General features: G+C 44.2%; 1 pseudogene; it reads left to right on the top strand.

Moving 5' to 3' along the window:
* The first annotated feature begins 2944 nt into the window (after nucleotides 1-2944).
* LOC114614350 lies at nucleotides 2945-6289 on the top strand (annotated as a pseudogene).
* Nucleotides 6290-24273: the final 17984 nt, after the last annotated feature.

Raw genomic sequence — 24273 nt, 5'->3', positions numbered from 1 at the left:
GGTTTTTCCTGCATGTATGGCTGTGTACCACATGCATATAACATCCATAGGGGCCAGAAGAGAGCATGAGATACCCCAAAACTGGAGTTAGAGATGGCTGTGAGATGCTGTGTTGGTGCGGGGAATGGAGCCAGGGTCCTCTGGAAGAACAGCCTACAAGAACAGCTCTCAGCCACTGAGCTGTCTCCTATGCTGGATTTTGCCTCTGAGAAGAAGTCTCCACAGAATGTGGAGACGAAGGAAGCTAAAGAAACCAATACTTCCCTTCCCACTCTGGCTCCCAGATGCTTACCCATGGCTAACATTTATTGTGGGTTACACAGTTCAGAGCCTTACTGTGTCCTCTTACTCAGGCCTCATAATAACCCAGGGCAGAGGTCATGGCTCAGCCTGCCCATGCAATCTTACTGGCTCTGAGGGGAGTCCATTGCTCCTGTCATCTGTGGGGCCATGTGACTAGTTCTTACCAAAGGGGTATGAGCAGTGGTCACCCATGGTTCAAGCCAGTTTGGAATGAAACCCTTCCATGCCCTCCTCCTTTCTGCAACCTGCCAGCCAGGTGAGAACACATCAGCCTTGATTTGTATTACAGACAGTAGACCCGCATGATAGAATGAGTCTATGGTTTTACAGAAGACTTGATAGAAATTCCTTTTAAGGGCAGAGTTTAACACAGAACTGATTGTTTGTGGTAGAGAACATGCCCCCTTTCCTGAATCTTGGTCAGTTTCAGGCCACTGCAACAGAATACCTGAGACAGGGCAATTTAATTTTTTTTCATGAGTTTTCATATATTGTATGAAAATAGATTTTTCCATACAATATATTCTGATTACAGTGTTCCCTCCCCCTACTCCTCCAAATTTCTCCCGTCTCTCCTCCCACCTGGATCCATCTTCTTTCGGTATCTCATTAGAAAACAGACAGCATCTAAGGACTAATAATGAAATAAAATAGAAACGAGCAGATTGGAAAACGGCAAACAATCAAACGAGTCAAAGAGACAAAGAGAAATACGAGAAACACATGTAGACACAGAGATACACACATTCACACACACAGGAATCCCATAGAAACTCCAAAACCAGAAGACATAATATACATGCAAAGGTCCTGTGAGGTAGAACAACAACAACAAAGCCCTGACCTAACTTTGTGAGACAAAGAACCTCCAAAGGTGCCGTTGGGTTTGTTTTGTGTTGTCTATTTACTTCTGGGCATGGGGCCTGCCCTTAAGAGTGGCTTGTTCCCCCAACCCCCCAGTGCGACTTCCTTGGAGAAAACCAATTTTTCATTTGCAAGGGCCTTATCAATTGGAACTAGCTTCCTGGTCAGGGATGGAGGCATGTGTCCACTTCTCCTTTGGTGTCTACTTCCCCTCTCAGCTCTGGGATCCTATCTGGCGCAGACCTGGGCAGGCTCTGTGCATGCTGCCTCAGTCTCTGTGAGCTTGTAAGTGTGTCAGCCCTGTTGTGTCTACAAGGCCTTAATCCAGAGTCATACTTGTCCTCCATCCCCTCTGCTCCTACACTATTTCATCTCCTCCTCTGCAGGGTTCCCTGGGCCCTGAGGGGACAGAGTTGATGGAGACATCCCTTTTAGGGATGATTGTTCCAAGGTCTCTTAGTCTGTGGGGAGCAACCAGTAGCCTAGGTTGTTTGGGGGATCCCAATGGGATTCATTTGGCCAAAACCGGGATTAAATGAAACATATTCCCACTATAGGAAGCTCCATTTGTTCAACTGGGGCTCGGTCTTTCCTGGAATTTGGTGATTTCATTTAGATTGCTTACGTATATGTATACATTTTAGGAAGCTTCTGCTGTATTAGATTTCCACATGACCCCTCAAATAGTCTTTAATTTTAGCTGTCCCTCCCCATATTCTGTCCAGCAACCTTTTCTACCCCCCCTCCGTGTTTGCTTCTCTAATTTCAGTCCCTGCCCCTGCCCATCCAAACAAAAGTATTTATTCTATTTCCTCTTGCTAGAGAGATCCATCCCTCCCCTCTAGTCCCTTACTTTCTACCTAAACTCTATGGTTATACGGATTGTACCTTGCTCATCTATGACTTCACAGCTCACAACCTGTCTTAGTCAGGGTTTGTATTCCTGCACAAAACATCATGACCAAGAAGCAAGTTGTGGAGGAAAGGGTTTATTCAGCTTGCACTTCCGTATTGCTCTGTATCACCAAAGGAAGTCAGGACAGGAACTCACACAGGGCAGGAACCTGGAGGCAGGAGCTGATGCAGAGGCCATGGAGAGGTGCTGCTTACTGGCTTGCTTTCCCTGGCTTGCTCAGCTTGCTTTCTTATAGAACCCAGGACCAGCAACCCAGGGATGGCACCACCCACAATAGGCTGGGCCCTCCCGTCCCTATCCTCGGAGCAAGCTGCCATTTGTGTTATTGATCTTGGGCATTCTGACTGGTGTAAGATGCAGTCTTACAAGTAGTTTTTGGTTTGCGTTTTCCTGATGACTAAGGGTGTTGAACATTTCTTTAATTGTTTCTCAGCCATTGAAGTTCTCTTTCTTGAGAATTCTCTTAGATCTATACCCTATTTTAAAATTGAGTTGTTTTCCCAACATCCAATCTTTATTTTTTTTAAGTTTTAAATATATATTTTGGATATTATCCAGATGTGTAGTTGATGTCCTTCTAACGGATGTATAGTTGGAGATATATATATATATATATATATATATATATATATATATATATATAGAGAGAGAGAGAGAGAGAGAGAGAGAGATCCATTTTGTAGGCTGTTGCTCTGCCCTAAAGATGATGTTCTTTGCCATAAAGAAGGTTTTCAACTAAATGACACCCACTTATTGGTTATTGATTGTAGGGCCCATGCTAATGGGGTTCAGTTCAGAAAGTCTTTTCCTGTGTCGTGAGTTCAAGCCTGTTCCACACGTTCTCTTCTATGATATACGTATATGATATCTTCAGTGTATCCGTATATTGAGGTCTTTGACACAGTTGGAGTGGAGTTTTGTGCAGGGATGGTAAGCATGGCTCTAGTTGAATTCTTCTACAGGCAGCCACCTAGTGTGACCAGCACCATTTGTTGGAGATGTGGTCCTTTTTCCAATGTGTATTTCTGACTTCTTTATAAAAACAAACAAAACCCTAACGGGTGTCTGTAGGATGTGGACTTATTTCTGGGTCTTCAGTCTTTCTCCACTGGTGAATGTCTCTGTCTTTGTGCCATTGCTATGCTGTTTTGACTACGGTAGATCTGCAGCACTGTTTGAGATTGGGGTTGGTAATACCTCCAGCAGTTCTTTTATCATTCAGGAGGTTTGGCTATCCTTGGATTTCTGTGTTTCTGTGTGAAGCAGAAAATTGCTCTTTCAAGTTCTATAAAGAATCATGTGGGAACTTTGACCGGGCTTGCATTGGATCTGTAGATAGCTTTGAGTAGGGTGGCCATTTTTGCTATGTTCATATACTGACCCACGAGCATGGAAAATCCTTCCCTCTTCTGCTATCTTCTTCAATTTCTTTCTTCGAAGTTCATATAAGTCTTTCACTTGTTTGGTGAAAGTTACCCCAAAGTACTTTATATCATTGAAGGCTATTGTGAAAGTTGCTGTTTCCCTGATTTCTTTATTGGTCCACTTGTCCTTTGTATATAGAAGGGCTACTGATTTCTGTGTGTTGACCTTGTATCCTGCGACTTTGCTGAAACTGTTTATCAGCTACAGAAGTTTCCTGGTGGAATTTTTAGGGCCATTTATGTATACAATTATATCACCTGCAATAAAGATAATTTCGCCTCTTCTCTTCCTATTTGTGTCCCCTTGATCTCCTCTAGCTGTCTTATTACTCTAGTTAAGACTTCAAATACTATATGAATAGGTGTGGAGAGAGTGGACAACCTTGTCTTGTTCCTGATTTAATGAAATTGCTTTGAGGTTTAAGTTGATGTTGGGTATGGATTGTCTGTGAATTAATTGCCTTTATATATTGGGGTATGTCCTGTGTATCCCTAATCCCTCCAGGACTTTTATCATGAAAGAGTGTTGGATTTTTATATAAAGCCTTTTCTGTATCGAATGAAATAATTGTGTGTTTTTTTCTTTCAGTTTGTTTACATAGTGGATTAAATCTATTGCTCTATGAATGTTGAACCATCCCTGCATCTCTGGGATGAAGCTTGGTCACAGTGGATATGGTCTTGGATTCAGTTTACAGGTATTTTGTTGAGAACTTTTGAATCTTTGTTTATCAGGGAAATTTGTCTATAAATCTCTTTCTTTGTTGGGTCTTTATGTGATTTAGGTATCAGAGTAACTGTGGCCTTGTTAAAAAAAATCGGGCAAAATTTCTTCTATTTCTGTCTTGTGGAATAATTTGAGGAGTACTGAAGTTAACTCTTATTTGAACATCTGGTAGAATGCTGTGTTAAAATTATCTGTCCCTGGGCTTCTTTTGGTTGGGAGACTTTTAATTACTGCTTTGATTTCAGTAGAGGATATTGGTATATTTAAATTATTTATCTGATCTTGATTTAACTTTGTGTCTCAGTCAGAGTCTCTATTCCTGCACAAACATAATGACCAAGAAGCAAGTTGGGGAGAAAAGCATTTATTCAACTTATACTTCCACGTTGCTGTTCATCACCAAAGGAAGTCAGGACTGGAACTCAAGTAGGTCAGGAAGCAGGAGCTGATGCAGAGGCCATGGAGGGATGTTTTTTACTGGCTTGCTCAGCTTGCTTTCTTAGAGAACCCAGGACTACCAGCCCAGGGATGGCACCACCTACAATGGGCCCTTCCATCCTTGATCACTAATTGAGAAAATGCCTTACAGCTGGATCTCATGGAAGCATTTCCTCAAGAGAGGCTTCTTTCTCTGTGATAACTCAAGCTGGTGTCATGTTGGCACACAAAATCAGTCAGTACAATTAACCCCTTATCAACTTGACACACAAACACATCACTATTAAACCTCAACCCTTACTTTCTTTTCTTTCTTTTTTTTTTTTTGTTTTTTGTTTTTTGAGACAGGGTTTCTCTGTGTAGCCCTGGCTGTCCTGGAATTCACTCTATAGACCAGGCTGGCCTTGAACTCAGAAATCTTCCTGCCTCTGCCTCCCAAGTGCTGGGATTAAAGGCGTGCGCCACCACTGCCCACCCAACCCTTACTTTCTTATTCATCCTCAAGATCTAAATAACTTTAAAAGTCATTCAGTCTTTACAAATTCTTACATATTAAAATTTCAATCCTTTTAAAATATCCAATCTCGGGCGCGGGCACCGGCACGGGCCATGGCTTCAGTTTCCTTGCACGAATGGCTGCCATCCCCGCCTACAGCCCTTCCACCCGGTGGCAGTGTTGTCATTTCTGGAAGGAAACTGGCCCAGCAGATCAAGCAAGAAGTATGGCAGGAGGTAGAAGAGTGGGTAGCCTCAGGCAACAAGCAGCCACATCAAACTGTCATTCTGCTTGGTGACAATCCTGCCAGTCACTCCTATGTTCTCAACAAAACCAGGGCAGCAGCTGAAGTGGGAATCAACAGTGAGACAATTGTGAAGCCAGCCTCTGTTTCAGAGGAAGAGCTGTTGAATTCAATCGGGAAATTGAATGAGGACGAGAACTTGGACGGCCTCCTTGTTCAGCTGCCTCTCCCAGAGCACATTGATGAGAGAAAGATCTGCAATGCTGTTTCTCCTGACAAGGATGTTGATGGCTTTCATGTCATTAACGTGGGGCGAATGTGTTTGGACCAGTATTCCATGCTGCCGGCAACCCCATGGGGTGTGTGGGAGATACTTCAGCGGACAGGCATTCCAACCTTAGGGAAGAATGTGGTGGTGGCTGGCAGGTCAAAAAACGTCGGAATGCCGATTGCAATGTTGCTGCACACAGATGGGGCTCACGAGCGGCCTGGGGGTGATGCCACAGGCACAATATCGCACTGATACACTCCGAAAGAGCAGCTGAAGAAGCACACGATTTTTGCAGACATTGTAATATCTGCTTCTGGCATTCCAAATCTGATCACAGCCGACATGATCAAAGAAGGAGCAGCAGTCATCGATGTGGGAATAAACAGAGTTCAAGACCCTGTCACTGCGAAGCCCAAGTTGGTTGGAGATGTCGATTTTGAAGGAGTCAAGAAGAAAGCTGGTTACATCACTCCTGTCCCTGGTTGTGTTGGTCCCATGACAGTGGCCATGCTCATGAAGAACACCATTATTGCTGCAGAGAAAGTGCTAAGGCCAGAGGAGCTGGAAGTGTTGAAGTCCAAACAGCGCGGAGCCGCCACCAACTAGCAGCTTTCCGAGCCAGGCTGAGAGGCAAAGCGGGCCAAGGGGAATGCAGTATTTTTAATTTATTCTGTTGAAATGGTTTAGAATGTTTGTATTTATTGAAAGCTTAAACGGGTGGCTGTGTGTGCACATGGCTCTGCAGAACTTCACCAGGGTGCCCATCAGTGTCCTGCTTTTGACCTGGTGAAGCATGGGAGACATCCTCATACAGAGTGGATGCTGAACTTCATCAAAAATGTCTGTCTGGTTAGGCTCTCATTTCCCAAGTGCTATTCCAATACAAGTTGATGACTCAACTTATGTCCCAAGCCTTTGAGTTCAACTTTCAAACCAAAGGAAACCTTAGTAGAGAAAATTAAGGGAAAGGAAGAGACAGCAGCACTGGGTCTCAATGGCACTCCCTTACTTCCTGTGCAGCCAGGAGTACCCAGATTGCCCTGAGGAGAGCTCGGCTGCTGGGCTGGTGGATAAAAAAGCCCAGCGTTACTAGCTGTCCCCCTGTGGCGGGTCATCAGGGAAGATTTAGAGTCTCTCCACTTGCTGTTATCCTTCTGTGAGCTTGCCCTGTTTTAATTTTCTAGAATCAAAAAGCTCATTTTATAAATGATGTGTGTATTACAATGTTTGGCTTTTACAGCACACTTAAACTTTAAGTTTCAGACTTGAAGAGTTGTGTGTCTGTTTGCTTTGGCATATGCTTTGAGGCCTGTTTTTGTTTGTTTGTTTTGAAAAAACAAAGCTTGGGCGTGATAATCACGAGGGCAGCTCGTGCCACCAAAGAACTGTCGGCAGCTGCATCTTTCACGTCCCTGTTGGCTTTCCTGAACATTATCAAGGAGTTTGAGTTAATAGAAGACTTAGTCAGATTTTCTTATTAAAGGATTTTGTTGCTGTTTGTTTTTGTTTGTTTGTTTTTAAATAAAACACATCTGTCAGGTGTGGAATGAGTTCCTGAAAAATAAAATAAAATAAAATATCCAATCTCTTTTGAAATTCAAAGCCTTTTTACAATTCAAAGTCTCTTACTGTAGGCTACACTAAAATACTTTCTTCCTTCGAAAGGGGAAAATATCAGGGCACAGTCAAAATCAAAATCAAAATCAAAATCAAACTCTAACCATCCAATATCTGGGATCCACTCATGATCTTCTGGGCTCCTTCAAGCCTTGTGTCGTTTCTCCAGCTCTGGCCTCTGTAGCACTCTAAGCTCAGGTTGATCCACTCCACTGGTGCTGCTGTTCTTAGTGATCATCTCATGGTACCGGCATCTCCAAAACACTGGGGTGTTCAGTGCGACTAGGCTTCACCAATAACCTCTCATAGACTTTCTTCATGGTGCCAGGCCTCAACTCCTTTGCATGACCCCTTCAGTCTTGGGCTGTCAGCTGCAACTGAGGCTACACCTTCACCAATGGTTTTCCATGGCCTCTTACAGTGCCTAGCCTCAGCTGCTCTTCATGACCCCTGCATGCCTTCAAAACCAGTTCCACCTGGGTGACTCTTACACATCACCAAGTCTAGCTGCAGCACGAGGTACAACCTTGGCTATCTCTGGAACACAGCTTCTTTGTGCTCTCAGAAAACACTTCCTGGAAGATTTCACCTCAGTGATGCTGGTCTCTTCTTAATCACCGTTAATTTCTTAGCTCCAGCCAACCAGCATCAATTGTCTCAGTGATGCAAAGGTTTCACTTTAGTAGTTCTGGTATCTTGTTAATCACAGCTGATCCATCAGCCCCAGCTAGCCAAAACCACAGAATCTTCACAATCAAAACAGCAATGGCCCTGATAAGAGTCTTTAATCTTCCCTCTGAAATTTCACAAGCCAGGCCTCCATCGTTTGCACTGTTCTCAACATTATCTTCCAAGCTCCCACAGAACATCCCACAGAGCTCTTAACACCCAATGGCTTTTCTAGTCCAAAGTTCCAAAGTCTTTCCACATACCTCCCCAAAATATGGTCAGGTTGTTAAGAATACCTCACACCTGGTACCAATTTGTCTTAGTCAGGTTTTCTATTCCTGCACAAACATCATGACCAAGAAGCAAGTTGGGGAGAAAAACATTTATTCAGCTTACACTTCCATATTGCTGTTCATCACCAAAGGAAGTCAGGACAAGAACTCAAGCAGGTCAGGAAGCAGGAGCTGATGCAGAGGCCATGAAAGGATGTTATTTACTCAAGAGATCCACCTGCCTCTGTCTCCCAAATGCTGGGATTAAATGTCTGTGTCACTACCACCTCTCCAGCTCTGAGGTGCAGGTTTTTAAAGTATGTTTTTATCATTCACTGGATTTCTTTCTTGTCTGTGATTATATCCCTGTTTCAAAGAAACACTCATTGTTTTACTGATTCTTTGTATTTTTCTTTTATGTTTGTTTATTAATTTTATTGATTTCATCCCTGAGTTTTTTTCTTGTCCTTTGATGTTCCTTTCTTCTTTCTTTCTTTCTTTCCTTCTTTGTTTCATTCTTTTTCCCTCTTCTTCCTTCCTTCTTTCTTTCTTTTTTTTTTGAAGAGAAAGTATCATTTTACTTTTGCATTACATAAAAAAACAAAATATTCACCTGTAATCTCTGGGTTTTATTGCTTTGAAGAGATACTATGACCAAGGCAGCTCTTATAAGTGAAAACATTTAATTGGGGCTGGCTTACAGGTTCAGAGGTTCAGTTCATTATTATCGTGGTAGGAAGCAGGGTGGCATTCAGACAGACTTGGTGCTGGAACACCCGAGTGTTCTACATCTTGATCTGAAGGCAGCCAGGAGAGTACCGTCATCTACAGGCAGCCAGGATGACACACTGGAGCTTGAGCATAGAGACCTTAAAGCCCTATGGTGACACACTTCCTCTAACAAGGCCACATCTCCTTCAATAAGGCCACACCTCCTAATAGTGCCACTTCCCCTGGGCCAAGCATATTCAAACCACCACATTCACTGACCCCTCTTTCAACATAATATTTTTATTAACTTTTTGAGAATTTCATACAATGCACTGGATCATACTCACTTCCTATTCTTCCTAGGTCTAACCCTCTCACCCTTGTGCTCTCCCAACCAAAAAAGAAAAGAAAAACCCTCCAACTTATGGGTCTCTCAGGCTCCTCCAAGTGGCCCTGTGGCCCTGCAGGACCTCGGGCCACTGCCGTCTTGAATCAAGACCTTTGGTACTTGGTTTGTGTTCAAATACGTTGTCAATTTGTGAAAAAGTTCCATGAGGTGCTGGGTTGGTATATTCTTTTGTGTTTGGGTGAATGTTCTGTAAGTATCTGTTAGGTCCATTTGGTTTATGGTGTCCATTAGCATTAGCATTTCCCTCTTGTTTTTTTTGTTGGAAGGACCTGTCTAATGGCAAGAGTGGACTACTGTAATCAACCTCTATCACTGTGTGAAGACTGATAGCAGATTTAAGCTGCAGCAGTGTTTCTTTTATGGACTTGGATGCCCTTGCGTTTGGTGCAGAGATGTTATCAATTGGAATGTCCTCTTGGTGGATTTTTTTCCTTTGATGAATATGTAGTGTCTTTCCCTATTTCTTCTGATTAGTTTTTGGGTTGAAGTCTCTTTTCTCCAATGTTAAAATGGCTACACTGACTTACGTCTTAGGGTCTATTTACTTGGAATATCTTTTCTTTTTTTTTTTTTTTTTTTTTACCCCAAGGTGATATCTTTCCTTGATGTTTAGGTGTGTTTCTTGGATGGATCCTATTTTTTAATCCAGTCTGTTAGTCTGTGGCTTTTTTGCGGGGGATCGAGGCCATTGATATTGAGTGTTATCATGAGTTATTGATAAACAGTGGTTGTTAATACCTGTTACTGTGCTGCTCTGGTGAGGGTCCCTCACCCCCATTCTTTTGATTTGATGGTCTGATATTATTTTTTCATGTGCTTCCATGAAGTGTGGTTAGCCTCTTCAGGTTGAAGTTTTTCTTCTAGCACCTTCTGTAGGACTGGCTTTGTAGATACATACTGCTTAAATTCAGTTTTATCATGGAATGTCTTTCTTTTTTCTTCTATTGTAATTGACAGTTCTACTCATTGTAGTAGTCTGGGCTGGCACCTGTGGTCTCTTAGAGTTTGTGGGATATCTATCATTCTGGCTTTTAGAGTCTCCACTGAGAAGTCAGGTGTGATTCTAGAAGATCTGCCTTTGCATGTTGTTTGGTCTTTTGTTTCTTGTACCTTCATAGGCATCTCCTTCTTTAGGTTGGGGATTTTTTTTCTATGATTTCAACAGAAAATATTTTCTGTGCCTTTGATCTGGGTTTCTTTTCTTCCTGTCTTCTTGTTATTTATAAATTTGGTCATTTTAAAGTGTCCCATATATCCTGGATTTAAAAAAAAAAAGATTTATTTATTTTATGTGTATGAGTACACTGTAGCTCATCTTCAGACTGTAGCTATCTTCAGACCCATCAAAAGAAGATACTGGATCCCATTACAGATGGTTGTGAGCCACCACGTGGTTGCTGGGAATTGAACTTAGGACCTCTAGAAGAGTAGCCAGTGTTCTTAACCGCTGAGCCATCTCTCCAGCCCATGCCTGGATTTTTAGATTTAGCATTTTCTTTGACTGGGGTATTTATTTCTTTTAACTTGTCTTCAGATACTGAGACTCTTTCTTTCAGCCTTGTATTTTGTATGATTTGCCTCTGAGGTTCCTCTTCAGGTTCCTGATTCCTTCCTTCTTAGTTTTATACCATTGTTTGCACTTTGTAAACAATGGATTTGTAAATAGATTTATTCCTTTCCTCTCTAAGGACCTCTAACTCGTTCACAAAGGCTACTTGAAGGTTTTTGTTTTGTGCTTCAGCTATACAGCATTTCACAGAGCCTGCTGTGGCAGACTTTCTGGTCTCTAGTGTTTACATATTGTCTTGGCTGTTACTGGTTGTGTTTTTACACTGGCGTGTAGGCATGGGGTTTAGGATGATTGTAGTTTTAGGAGCTGCTATTTGGTCTTGTCTTTGTTGGGTAGGTGTTCTATTCTTCCATTTCTGTTGTGGGTTGCTTGGTAGGTATCTTAGTTGGGGTGTTATTGCTGTGAAGAGACACCGTGACTACGGCAACTCTTACAAAGGACAACACTTAATCGGGCCTTGTTTACACATCAGAGGTTCAGTCCATTATCATCACAGTGGAAAGCATGGCAGTGTGCAGGCAGACACGGTGCTGGAGAGGGGCTGAGAGTTCTACATCTTGATCCACAAGCAGCAGCAAGAGAGAACAACACTGGACCTGGCTCGAGCTTCTAAAACTCCAAAGCTCACCCCCAGTGACACACTTCCTGCTGCAAGGCCACACCTACTCCAACGAGACTGTACCACCCACTCATGCCACTCCCTTTGGGCCTATGGAGGTCATTGAATGAAACCTGAAATCCGGCCAGGTACAGCCACTGGGGTTCCAGTTAGAATATGTTTCTTAGTATTGGGAGCTGACACTTAGGGATGGAGATGGTCTGGAAGTAGTGGGGTGTGCTGAGAAGATCCACAGGAGAGAGGAAAGCAAGGGTGTGCCTTGAGGATCTGCTTAGCATCCTGGAAATGGATGCAGATGGAGAAGCCACAGAGCTGGGGCTGAGACTGGGGGATTGGGTTTGGAGGAAAGGAGGGAGAACAGAGATCTGAAGCTCTCCTACCTGCTTCCCTGGACTCTCTGTTTCATTGGCCAGCATGGCCACTGAGTTCCAGGGAGTTGACTAAATAATTTATAAAGAGCATAAAATTATTGGCTCACAGCTCTAGAGTATGGGAAGTCTGATATTAGCATTTTGGCATCCATAATGGCCTTCTTGAAGCACGCTAACATGATGGGAGGCAAAAGTGCTGTGTGGGGTGAACTGCCTCTTTTATGACAGCCCCACCCCCACCCCGTGACCCTGGAAGCTCTGGTGGGCTCGTCTCCTCTCAAAGGTCTCACCTCTTCATACTGATCACAATGGCAATTACATTCCAACTTGAATGTTAGGGAGAACATTTAAATCATAGACCCCCAGCCTATGCCAGAGACACTTATTATGATTCCTGTTTTTAATAAAGAAATAAACAATATTAGAGATGAATAATAATAATTAGGAAAGAAATAACAGCCTTTGATTAAAAATATAAAAGATCTGGGCAATGGTAGCATGTGTCTTTTATCTCAGCACTTGGGAGGCAGAGGGTGGTAGATCTCTGAGTTTGAGGTCTGGTCTACAGAATGAGTCCAGGACAGGGTTCTATTACACAGAGAAACCCTGTCTTGAAAAAAATCCATATACATATATATATTTGAATAAGTTTGGCCCGCGTAAACTCATGTGTTTGAGTGCTTGGCCCACAGGGAGTGGCATTATTAGGAGGTGTGGCCCTGTTAGAGGATGTGTGTCACGGTGGAGGTGTGACCTTTGAGATCTTAATTCAAGCTCCCTCCAGTGTCAGACAGAGTCACTGTCAGCTGAGTACAGAGCAAGATGTCAAACTCTCAGCTCCTTTTCCAGCACCATGTCTGCCTGGACACTGCCGTGATAATAACGGACTAAGCCTCTGAACCTGCAAGCCGGCCTCACTGAAATGTTTTCCTTTATAAGGTCATGGTGTCTCTTCACAGCAATGGAAACCCTAACTAAGAACACACACACACACACACCCCAAAATATAACAAAACACAATTCACCTTGAAACTGGACTTGCATGCAGTTTCCACATCTGGGGAAAGCAAGCTTGAGTCATGTACCCTGAACTAGACCATTCACACTAGCAGAAAAGAAGAACAGCCCTTGGCCAACCTTGGCTCAGGAAGACTGGATCATACAGCCAGAACAAGACGCAATGTTGTGGACTTTCATCCCTTAATTCATATATTGATGTCGTAAACCCCAGGACTGACGTCTTTATAAAGAGGAAGGTTGTGTGTGTTATCCACCCATCTTACCATATCTGCTCTCTGAGCACTAAGAGAAAAAGCAAACAAGGAAATAACAGGATGAGTCCCCTCACAGGCTGCCAAGAGGCTGCCTCAGAATCCAACCTGGTGGCACCTGGATATTGGATTTCCAGCCTCCAGACCTATGGAGTGGACCATCTGCCGTTTCATCTTCTTGGTCTATAGTATTTTATTATGACATCCTGAACAGATGGATACAGAAGTGGTTTCCCAGAGTGCAGAAGTTATTGGGGGTGAGGTGTGGTGGGGTGGTACAGGCCTGATGGCTTACCTGGGAGAAACACTGGGCCAGGGGATGCCCGCTCCACTCACAGTTGGTAGCACTCTTCCTGAATGCTGCCAACAGGCATTTGGGTGGGGTGAGGCAGTACCGCCTGGGATGGAGAATTGTAGACACAGTGGCTCTTGCTGGCTTTCTCCTGTCCCGGTACTCTTACACATGGGCTCCCATATTGACTCCACACACTTCCTCTGGGGTCCTCTAGATCAGTGAGTCACTCACTGGTGCATATCCACACACGTCTATGCAGACACATACAGGTTCACAGTGGACAGTAAGGAACATGCTCAAAAGACTACTGGGACTGTGTCAGAGGGTCTAGGAGCTCAGTTGGAGGCATTCTCATTGGCCAGATCTAGGATAATTTGAATGAAAATTTAACAATGAGAGGGCTGGGGAGGTGGTTCAGTCAGTCAAGGGCTTGCCTTGCAAGTACCAGGACCTATGTTTGGCCCCAGAATTCCCCCTAAACCCAACGCGCTTTGAAAAACTGGGTGTGGTGGCATACACTTGTAGTCCTAGCTTTAGGGAGGAGAACCTGTCTGATCCTCAGGGCTTGATGGTCAGTCAGCTGAGCCTATTTGTAGAACTCTAGGTCAGTGAAAAACCGGAGTGGGGGGGGGGGAGAAGAGAGGGAGAAAAGGAAAAAGAAAAGTGGGGCCCAGGAGATGGCTCTGCAGGCAAAGGTACCTGCTGTCATGTCTAACATCCTAAATCTCACATGGCGGAAGGAGAGAACCACTTCCTGCACACGGCCTCTGACCTCCACATGGATACCATGGTATACATAACCCCCAACAAAAACAAATAAATTTAACTTCAAAGATGGACAGCATCTGAGGAAGGACACTGTTGTTGTCCTCTGGCTGGACATACATGTGAACCTGCATATACACATTCATACACTCACAAATACACAATGGTAGTAATGCATTAGAAACTATGGGGGTGGGGGAAGAGCTGTAGGTTCACACTGATAGAAAACATCAGTGGAAACATCAATGGAGAAGCAGACATACCGTGTGCCCCGTGTAGTGGTACAGAGGGCTCACAAGGCTGAGTGACAGATGACAAGGGTAAGGCTAGCCTGGGCTCCTCAACAAGACCCTATCTCAAAAATTAGTCAGTCAATGGGCAGGAAATGTTTTTCCTCTACAGTGAAATTCTAACAACTGAGTAAATAGGAAGACTGAGTCAGAATATCTCTGAAGGATGGTAGAGCCCACGGGTGACAGCCTAGCATGGAACAAGATATCACAGTGGCCTCAGAGGATCACCCCATCTTACTACCTACAGAGGGGTACGTGGTAGCTTTAGAGAGGACTCTGCTTGCACCAAGAGACCAAAGCAAACATATTGGCTCTCACTGACACCGTGTGCTTCCTGATAGGTGCACGACATCATGGCTATGCCAAGGGGAGTCCTCTGATGTCCATGCAGCAGCCATATTGGATTTCAGAAAGTGTGTGTGTGTGTTTGCCAGAAGACATCAGGTGTCCTGTTCGCTCTCTTTCCACCACATTCAGGACATGGTCTCTCACTGAACTTGAGTTTGGTTTTTAGTAACCCTACGGTCTCCATCCTCCACAGCCCTGGGTGCCCAGACTAGACTTTTTTTATGTGACTGCAGAGAATTCAAACTTAAGTCTTCAGGCTTACGCGGCAGGAGCTCCCTGTCACCCGAGCCATCTCTTCAGGTCTCAGATTTAAAAAAGAACAAAACAGACTAAAATTTATTTGCTTTTATTACTGACATGTGCCAATAATTTCGTGATAAAACAAACAGATGCCCTTGAAAACATTGAAGCCGACTGCTATAAACGGACATGCATACGAACCTGTGTGGGCACTCTCCCAGACCGTACAATTCAGCAAGTGTTTTGTTGTTATTTTTCTTTTTCAGTGAGGGTTGTGGGGACTAAACTTAGCGCCTAGTAGGTGCAAGGCAAGTGCTATGTTACTGAGTTACATCCCCGGCACCACCGGCAACATTTAATTACTTATTTAGTAAACGCTACACTCAACGTGCTGGTGTGAGCTTAGCTTGGTGTCTTTGTGCACCCCTGTAGTCCCAGCAGTTGAAGCTGAGGCAAGTGTAATACAAGGCCGAGGTCAGTGTGTGCTTTCCATAGTGAGACTCTAGCTTTAAAACAAACAGACAAAAAAAAAACTCTAGCTTTAAAACAAACTCTCAAAAAAAAAAAACAGACAGACAAATAGACGGACAGACATACAAACACACGAACAAGTAAAGCAAGCAAGCGTAAGGTTACGGCAAGTCCTAGGTTTATAGTGAACTATGCAAATGGGCTTGTGCGCCTATCGTCTTTCTGATAAAGTTCAGCTTGCTTCTTCCCCCACGTAAACCAACGTGGGTGCAATCTGTTCCCAACCCGTTTTGTCATGTGTTCCTGTGTGTGAAGAGGACACTGGAGCCAGAGGAGGGTGGCAGAATGATAACCAAGAAACTGAAGATTCTAATATCTGTGTGACTTTTAGGATTTTTTTTTTCCTCCCTGAGTCACACTGTGGGGCACCTAGGGGAAGCTTGGTCATTCTTTTCAGCCCTGCTTCACTGATGTGAAACGCTGCAGAATATACAGTTGGAAGAGTGAAAAGCCTTCTGCGGACAGGATGATGCATCTCTGCACGGAACTGAGCCTGCAGAGACAGTGCGTGGAAAGTTAACCTCATGTTTGAAGCGCGGAGTCGTCTGAAGGGAGAGCCCTTCGAGTTAGCGATCTGCCAAAACGGAAGACTTTTTCCACCCACTGAGTTGTCTTTTTTTTCTTTTTAAAGTGGGAAGTTTCAGGGGAGGTCAATCAGGCACAAAAATATTCGGTTTCAGCTACAATCAGCCACGTTGAGTAAAACAGCAAGCTCTGACGAAATTGCTCCTTGTGTGTTCATTCCAGAGGTCCGCTGGCTGTGCACGCAATGGCAATGTGAAGGAACTGAGCGTTTACACAGTAAGAACAGTCAACCGGCAAAGAAAACTGCAGAAAAAGAGAAATGCTCGTCTTGGTTTGTTAGAAGAAATACAGGGAGAAATTCTGAAAGACATGGCCACCTTCATCAAGAACTGGGTCCTCTTCAGAGACAATGGAGCAATCAATACCAGTGTGCAGCCATTTTTTTCCTGTTCTTGTAAAAAAAAAAACCCAGATTTTTAAAAATTTTATTTATTTATTTATTTATTTATTTATTTGTGTGTGTGTGTGTGTGTGTGTGTGCACGCATACCATGAAGTCAGAGAACAACTTAGAAGAGGAGTTTCTTCCTTTCCACCATGTGGATTCTTGGGATTGAACTCAAGTTTTCAGGCTTGGTGGCAAGTACCTTTGCCCATTGAGCCATCTGATTGATTTTTTTTTTTTTGGTTATTGATTTTGCTTTTTGTCATTTTTTGTTCGTAATTTTTTTAACCAAATATAACAGAAGCAGCTGATGATTCTGTGGTAAATACATTATATTTACTTTATGTATGCATGTGGTATGTGTGCATCCGTGTATGTATGCTTGCATGTGTGTAGGTACACAAACACTTGTGTGTGCTTGTGCATGTTTATGGAGGCCAGAGGTTGACATTGGGTTTATTTATTTGTATTTTATTTATTGAGACAAGATCTCCTTCAGAACCTGGAAATCACTGACTCTGCTAGTCTAGCTTGCCCCAGGGGTCCTCCTACTCTGGGGTCCCCCCTCCACCTCCTGATTACTGGCTCTGCACGTGTGCCACCATGTCCATCTGACTTTTTACTTGGGTGCTGAAGATGCAAATTCTGGTTCTCATGCTTGCAATGGCAAGCACGTTATCCACTGAGCTCCCTGTTTATTTATTTTTGAGACAAAACTTCACGATGTAGCCCAGGTTGTCCTCCAAAGCAGCATCCTCTGGCCTCTGCCTCCTGAGTGCTGGGTGGTGAAGATGTGTTTACCAGGAACTGCCTAGTGAAGGAGTGTTTGGATCAGTGTCAATTCCAGAAAACGGCCGTGAGCTGTACCACAGTTCTTCCCATTTAATAGGAAAAGGACTGGAGGTACTTCTCAGTGTAGACAGAGTACACGTGAAAGCCTGGGTCGGTCCCTGTCACCATACTAATAGTGACTAATGATAATCTAGGTCCATCCCTAATAGTAACAATAATAGTAATGATTAACAACAACAAGAAGAAACATTTTGAAAGGAGGTTTTTTTTTTTGTTTTAAGACACAGTGTCACACAATGTCTAGGTTGGACTGGAACTTACTATGTAACCCAGATTGTCCTTGAACTAGTTGCAATCCTCCTGCCTCAGCCAAGTCTTAGAACTGTAGGCATGAGCCACCATGCCTGTCTTGATAAGAAATGTTTACAATTGTTTTTGACACCACGGTGTTTAAGCTTCTTCTTGGCTATAGAACCTTGTCTATAAGTTTGTGTGAAATGACTCATGAAAATTAAAATTAATAAAAATACTTTCATCAATTATGATTGTAAATTTATAAATATGGCCAGAGTTTTACTAAGTGTGATATCAATTTTGATGAAAGCATGAGGAATTTGTAGAGGAGAAGGCACAGAAACAATCAATGTGGAGTTATTCTGTGTCTGACAGACTAGCATACAGGTCCGTGTTTACTCCTTTCTTTTAAAAACTATACCAATAATTATCAATCATAAATCTGACCTGAGGAAATGGCTCAATGGGTAAGCCATCAGCTGTGTAAGTATCAGGATCTGAGATCAAATACCCCAGATAAAGTTATACATGAAGTACCACATGTCTACAGACACAGCATGCTGCTTTGGGAGATAGGAGAGAGGGAGACCAGGGACATATAGGCCTGTTCTGGGAAGATGCATGAATGAATAGCAAGAAACACTGTCTCTCACAAAGTGGACACTTGAGGTCATCCACTGACTTCCACACTGAGGGTCTATGCTGTGGCTCAAGTGTGCCCACATGCACACACCCAAGTATACACACACCATACACATGCCCACATGCACACACCCAAGCATACACACATCACACACATGCGCATGTGCACACACACACACACACACACATTGTAAAAAATTCACAAGTCTATTTTTTGAGTTTTAAAATATTTTACTTTCTGATATTGTTACTAGCGTCTGTTTCTTTTGTAGCTGTTACCGTTTATATAAACATTATGATTATTTCTGGAAATATTTGTGTCATATGAAAGAGAATATTAATAAAAATATCTGGCCTGGATATTGAATGTCTGAGGACAATCATCAAGGATGTAGCTTTCATTCGATTCCTATAAGAAGTGTTGTACAGTCTGCTTCTGAACACAAGGGAACATCAGACAAAACAAACTGAAAGACATTTACAAAGTAACTGGCCTAGAGAACCTTCCAAATGTCAAGTTGGAGATAGACAGAAAAATGTCAAGTTCAAGGAAGATGGAAAAGGTCGTTAACTGTTTCAGATTAAAGGAGAAGGCGGGGGTGGGGGTGAGGGTGGGGGTGGGGATAAACACAGACACACCATCTTGGATTGTATACTCAACCGGAAACCAGATAGTTCTTAAAGGCTTTATTGGAGACATTGATAACATTTGACTGTGGACAGGGTGTAAATAGACCTGTCACCTCACTCTGATTCCCATTTTTCCGTGATTGCAGTTTTGCTTCTTCTGGTAACTTCGTTCTTAGGGAACACACTCTGAAATGTTTAGTAGGCACGATGCTTTCCTCTGCATATTTTTATGTGAAAAATATGTGTTTACGGAAAGCTGCAGTGAACGAGGGCAAACCAGCGGAAAAGACACTCGGAGCTTCTTATGCTAGCTTGCAACTTTTTCTATAAAATCAAAATTACCTTAACATGAACATTTAACTCTTCCCGAAAACAAAAGAAAACAAAGCAGCCCAAACCATAAACAGATTGTGCTCAGTGGTATGCGACACTGGGAGCCACTGAGGATTGTTTTGGTTGGGGGCGGGGAACAAGGGGGTGGGTGTGGGGAGGCAGGCTACAGTGGGTTCTGTGGTTACTCCCAAAAGATGTGTTTACATCCTGCCTCCCCAAACTGAAAAACAAAAAAAGTGAACTTATTTGATAAAAGGATCTTTTCAAATGGAATGAAGTGATTTTTAAAAGAGATTTATTTTATTTATATGAGTACACTGTCTTCAGACACACAAGAAAAGGATCAGATTCCATTACAGACAGTTGTGAGCCTCCATGTGGTAGCTGGGAATTGAACTCAGGATCCCCAGAAGAGCACTCTTATCTGCCAAGCCACCTCTCCAGCCCCAATGAAGTGATTTTTTTTTTTTTTTAAAACATGCTGTATTTATCGATGTGAGTCTGTGTGAGTTCAGGCACATGAGTGTGCAGGTCAAAGACCACGTGAGGTCAAAGGCCAACCCTCAAGAGTTGATTCTCCTCTTGTATCCTGTGCCTGAAACTCAGGTCACAAGGCTACCAGGAAGAGCTTTTACCCACTGGGTCATCTTGCTGACAGGAGTTAAGGGAGTGTTAGGATGTACTCCTTTGGGCTGGTATACAGCTCAGTGGGAAAGTTTTTGTCTAGCTTATGCAAAGCCCTGGTTTCAATCTCCAGAAGCACAAGAAAGAAAAACAACAACAACAAAAATTTTCCTATTTGGATCCTAACCACTGACTAGAATCCCTCAGAGTACAAAGATGAAAAAGGACAGAGAGAGGAGGTGAAGATTAGAGCTGGCCACGCATCAAGCTTAAAGAAGTCTCTTCTAGAGCCTGAGGTTGGACTGCATTTGGACTCCTGGCCTCCAGAAGGAAGAGAATAAATCCCCATTGTTTCAAGCTACCACTGTGGTAACTCAGGGTAACAGCCCTGGACACTAACACAGCTGTCCAATGGGAAATTTGACTGTAGCTGAAGACCTGCAGAGCGGCTGCACTCTGGGGCAGCTGTGGCCAGGCAGGGGGCAACTGCCTCTCCCCTCTGTTGTTTCAGATGGTTTCCTCTGGGCCCATGGCCTCAGGCAGCTCCAAAGGAAAACTCAAAAATGAGGGGTGTTGGGCAGATGTGCAGGCTTGTGTTGTGAGGCCCATTAGACCCCACTAGAGATGAAGAGTGCCTAGTTGAGCCTCACCCCCAAGAAAGGGGCCTGTGGGCCACAAAACACACAACACAACACAACACAACACAACACAACACAACAAAACACTGCAAAGTGCTTCTCTCCACAGTGGGTGTCCGGCCAGGAGGAGTAGCTTCTGAAGTTAAGCCTACCTCAGAAGTCCCATCTGTCTCTCTCTGCCTCCTGGGTAAGCCTCTAGTATTTCTGCATTCCTGGAAGTTTCTGTTGTCACTTTGGTTCAATGACATCTTGCCTACCCTATTGGGTAAGCCCAAGGCAGAACATCTATTCCAGCTGTGAAGCTACCAGCCTTCTTCCAGCTCCTACTTCTTCTGGGCCTGGCCCCTTCTCTCCCCTCACCTCTGAAGTGACGCAAGAACACATGGTGTGATGATACTTCTCACTTCCTGGGTAGGATGTGCAAAGAGAAATGATGGACTACGGTCTAAATATGCCCCTCAAGTGCATGCCCACAACCAGTAGAAAACTCCTCACTAGGCCTCACCCACTTCAAGTCTCTACCCCGCTCTCCCTAAGACTTCGGGATGGAGAGCCAAGCCTTCAGCCATGGCCCTGTGGAGGCTATTCCATATCCGAACTCTAACACTGGGTTCTTGATTTGCTCACAGCTTTTACTGCTCACCCCCTCCCCTTTTTGGATGTCGCTTATTTGTGAGCCTAAGATAGATTTCTGTCTTTTGCAACATGGAGCATGCAAAAAGAACGTGTATGGGCAGAGTAAAACTTGGAACTATCCACTTGTGATGAGTGAACATGGCATCGAAGCCTCAGTGTTAGTTCAACTCATGTTGCACGTGGGGAAACTGAGGCCTAGAGAAGAGAAGTGAATTACTGAGACCCCAAGTGTTTATGCAGGGGACTTCAAACACACCTCCTCAGTGGTCTGCCACTCTGAGTCTCTCTCTCTAAGGATCGTCTCTAACTCAGGGGTTTGTGTGCAACCTAGGGTGGCTGGCTTTATTTTTATCTGCCTCAGTTTCCCTACCCAGTCCCCATGGGCTCTCCATTCCTGGCAGAAGGGAGCCAGATGTTACCATGCTGTTTTGAGGTCTCCAGGGGACAAAGGCCATTATTATTTAATTACTGCGAGTGGTAATTAGAAGAGAAAGTAATTGCTTGCCCTGTCATTAATGGCCTTGTGCCCACCTCTCATAGCCCTAGGCCAGCAATAAAAGGGAGCTGCTGAAACTCTGCCGAAGGGTCTCTCTAGAGAATGTGGCCTAGTCCTGGAGAAAGGCTTTGAAGGTTACTGCCAGGGGCATCACCTTCCAAAGGTGGTTTGTGGGTGACTCCACCTTCTTACATCCTGTAGCTCCTCCAACCCTCCTAGGAATAAGGAGGACATGTACTCTGGACATGTACTGGACATAGGTCTAGGTACCCACTCTTCTCTGGACAAGATAAAGCCCACCGAAAGCCCAATAGATGCCTTGCATACACAGTTAAAGCTTGGCATATGGTCTTGTGTTCTAATCCTGACATCCTGTCCCACTGAGGAGAGAATACTATACCCATTTACAGACTAGAAAACTAGTATCTCAGGGCTGGAGACAGAGCTCACTTGGAAGAGGGTTTGCCTAGCGTGCTCTGGGTTTGATCTCCAGCACTGCATGAACCAGGTGTGGCCCCATATGTGATACCAACAGGAGGATTCCAAGTTCAAGGCCATCCATGGCTACCTACTGAATTCAAGGTGAGAATGGAGGTGGGAAACGTTGAGGGAGAGCAGAAGACTGACAACTTCTGGGGCCCTATATCTAGTGGAAAGCAAGATTTGACCCCCAAGTTCCCAATCTCAGAGCTCTGGTACTCTCAGCATAGATGGAGCATGGTCCTTATACTATTGCCCATTTCTCGGATGAAGAGCTTGAAGCCCAGAGGCAACAAATAACTTGCCCTGACAAGCTCAGGGATTAACAATATTGGGACATAGTGTCCCGTGTCCTGTGCTGTCTGGATGAGGTTCTGGCCTGTTGCTGGCCCTGCTCTGTTGGTCTGCCTTTTCCCTGCCTCTCATCTTAATCCTTGGTCCCAACCCTCCTGATGTCAGACACAGGAGGATGGCGAAAATGAGGCCTTTACCTCTGAGCTGAACTACAGAGCTGGAGTTACAAACTCCTGGTGGCCTCTGGGCTGTCATGGAAGCCCAGTCAGAATATTCCTTCCTCCTGTTCAAACGTCGATTCCTTAGCCTTCCAGATTTGGATCATAATTAACTAGAATTTCCACCATACCTTGGTAGAAATCCAATAGCGTGCTCAAGAGCTTTTCAATTCCCAGTGATTTACGAAGTCCCAATCACTTCTCACTCCTGCCTTCCGGTCTCAGCACATCTCCACTTGTCTTTTCTCAGCTTCCCACCGACTCCCAAGTGCCAAGCCAGGAAACCCGGTGCCACCTGACCATGGTGCCTGGTTCATTTTGCTAAATGAGAAGATGTTTACATCACTACAAGGCAAAGGGCAGCAAGCCAAGTAAGAGATCTGCTTTCTTATACAGGGCAGTGAGCCACCTATCTCCTCAGGGTCTCCCCTCTTCCCGGTCACCACACCCATCAAGTAAACATTGGATCATAGATTTCAGCTCATCCATTCTGAGCCCCTTTCACCCTGAAACTTTTGATACCCATTACATTCTTATGAAATGAATGAGCACAGAAGTATTGCATTTGAGCACAGAAGTATTGAGTTTGCAATCTGATATCAGAGCCAACTATGTGGAGTCTGGAGGCAGAATTATAGCTAGAATAGTTGTGCAAGAAGAAGAGAGTCCCATGAAGCTATGAGAGCCCCCTGAAGGTGGTGTAAGGCTGTCCTTAGAATGCAGCTATGGGGCCTGACATGGTGGGCGAGTAAGGATTTCCCTAGGTGAAGAGACTGTGGGTGTGGTTAGGTGGAGCATCCATCATGAGCAGAGGAGGGCTGCGTGTGCAAAGCCTTTCAGGACAATGAAATTATATGCATCGCTCAGGTTTGTGTGGCTGGAGACAGACGACAAGGTGGGGGCTGATAGTAGTTAGAGACAGATCAGTAAGGGCCAACGTCAGATCTGGAGGCCCTAACCCACCATGTAAACCAATGCAGAGCTCTTCTTCTTCAGCCCACCTACAACTGTGGCTTATCCCATGTTCTGAAGATGTCTGCTTAATAATGGGCTAGGGAGGTTGGGGAGATGGCTCGGTGGGTGAAGTGCTTGCCCCGTGTGATGGGTAACTTTCATTGTCAGCTTAGCACAAGCTAGAATCACTGGGGAGAGGTTCTCAGGGAGCGGTGGTCCACATTGAGTTGGCCCACAGGCATGTCTATGGGGGTGTCTTGGTTGCAGAAATCGACGAGGAAAGAGCCCCTCCGAATGTGGGTGACAGTTTCATCTAGCTTGTTTCTTTCAAAGTTGGCTCCTTTGATGATATTAGAACCAGCTTCTTCAGGCTTCCAAAGTGAACCGAAGACCAGCAGCTCTCCAGGAATCTTTAGGCTGCCGGTGCCAGGTTGGAACTGTTGAAGCAGCCAGTCCTGTAGTCCAAGCAACTACTGAGCTGTCTGCCTCTCCGGTGTGAGACAGCTATATTGTTGGACTACCCAACCATATTGTGTGAGCCAATCTAATAAATTCTCTCAATATTAACTCTGTCAGTTCCGTTCCTCTAGAGAACTCCCTAATGTACCA

The sequence above is a fragment of the Grammomys surdaster genome, unplaced genomic scaffold (assembly GCF_004785775.1).
Source record: "Grammomys surdaster isolate TR1022 unplaced genomic scaffold, NIH_TR_1.0 126313, whole genome shotgun sequence".
In the NCBI taxonomy this organism is placed as follows: Eukaryota; Metazoa; Chordata; class Mammalia; order Rodentia; family Muridae; genus Grammomys; species Grammomys surdaster.
Note: the sequence above shows the minus strand (reverse complement) of the source record. Positions and strands in the feature narration are given on the sequence as shown.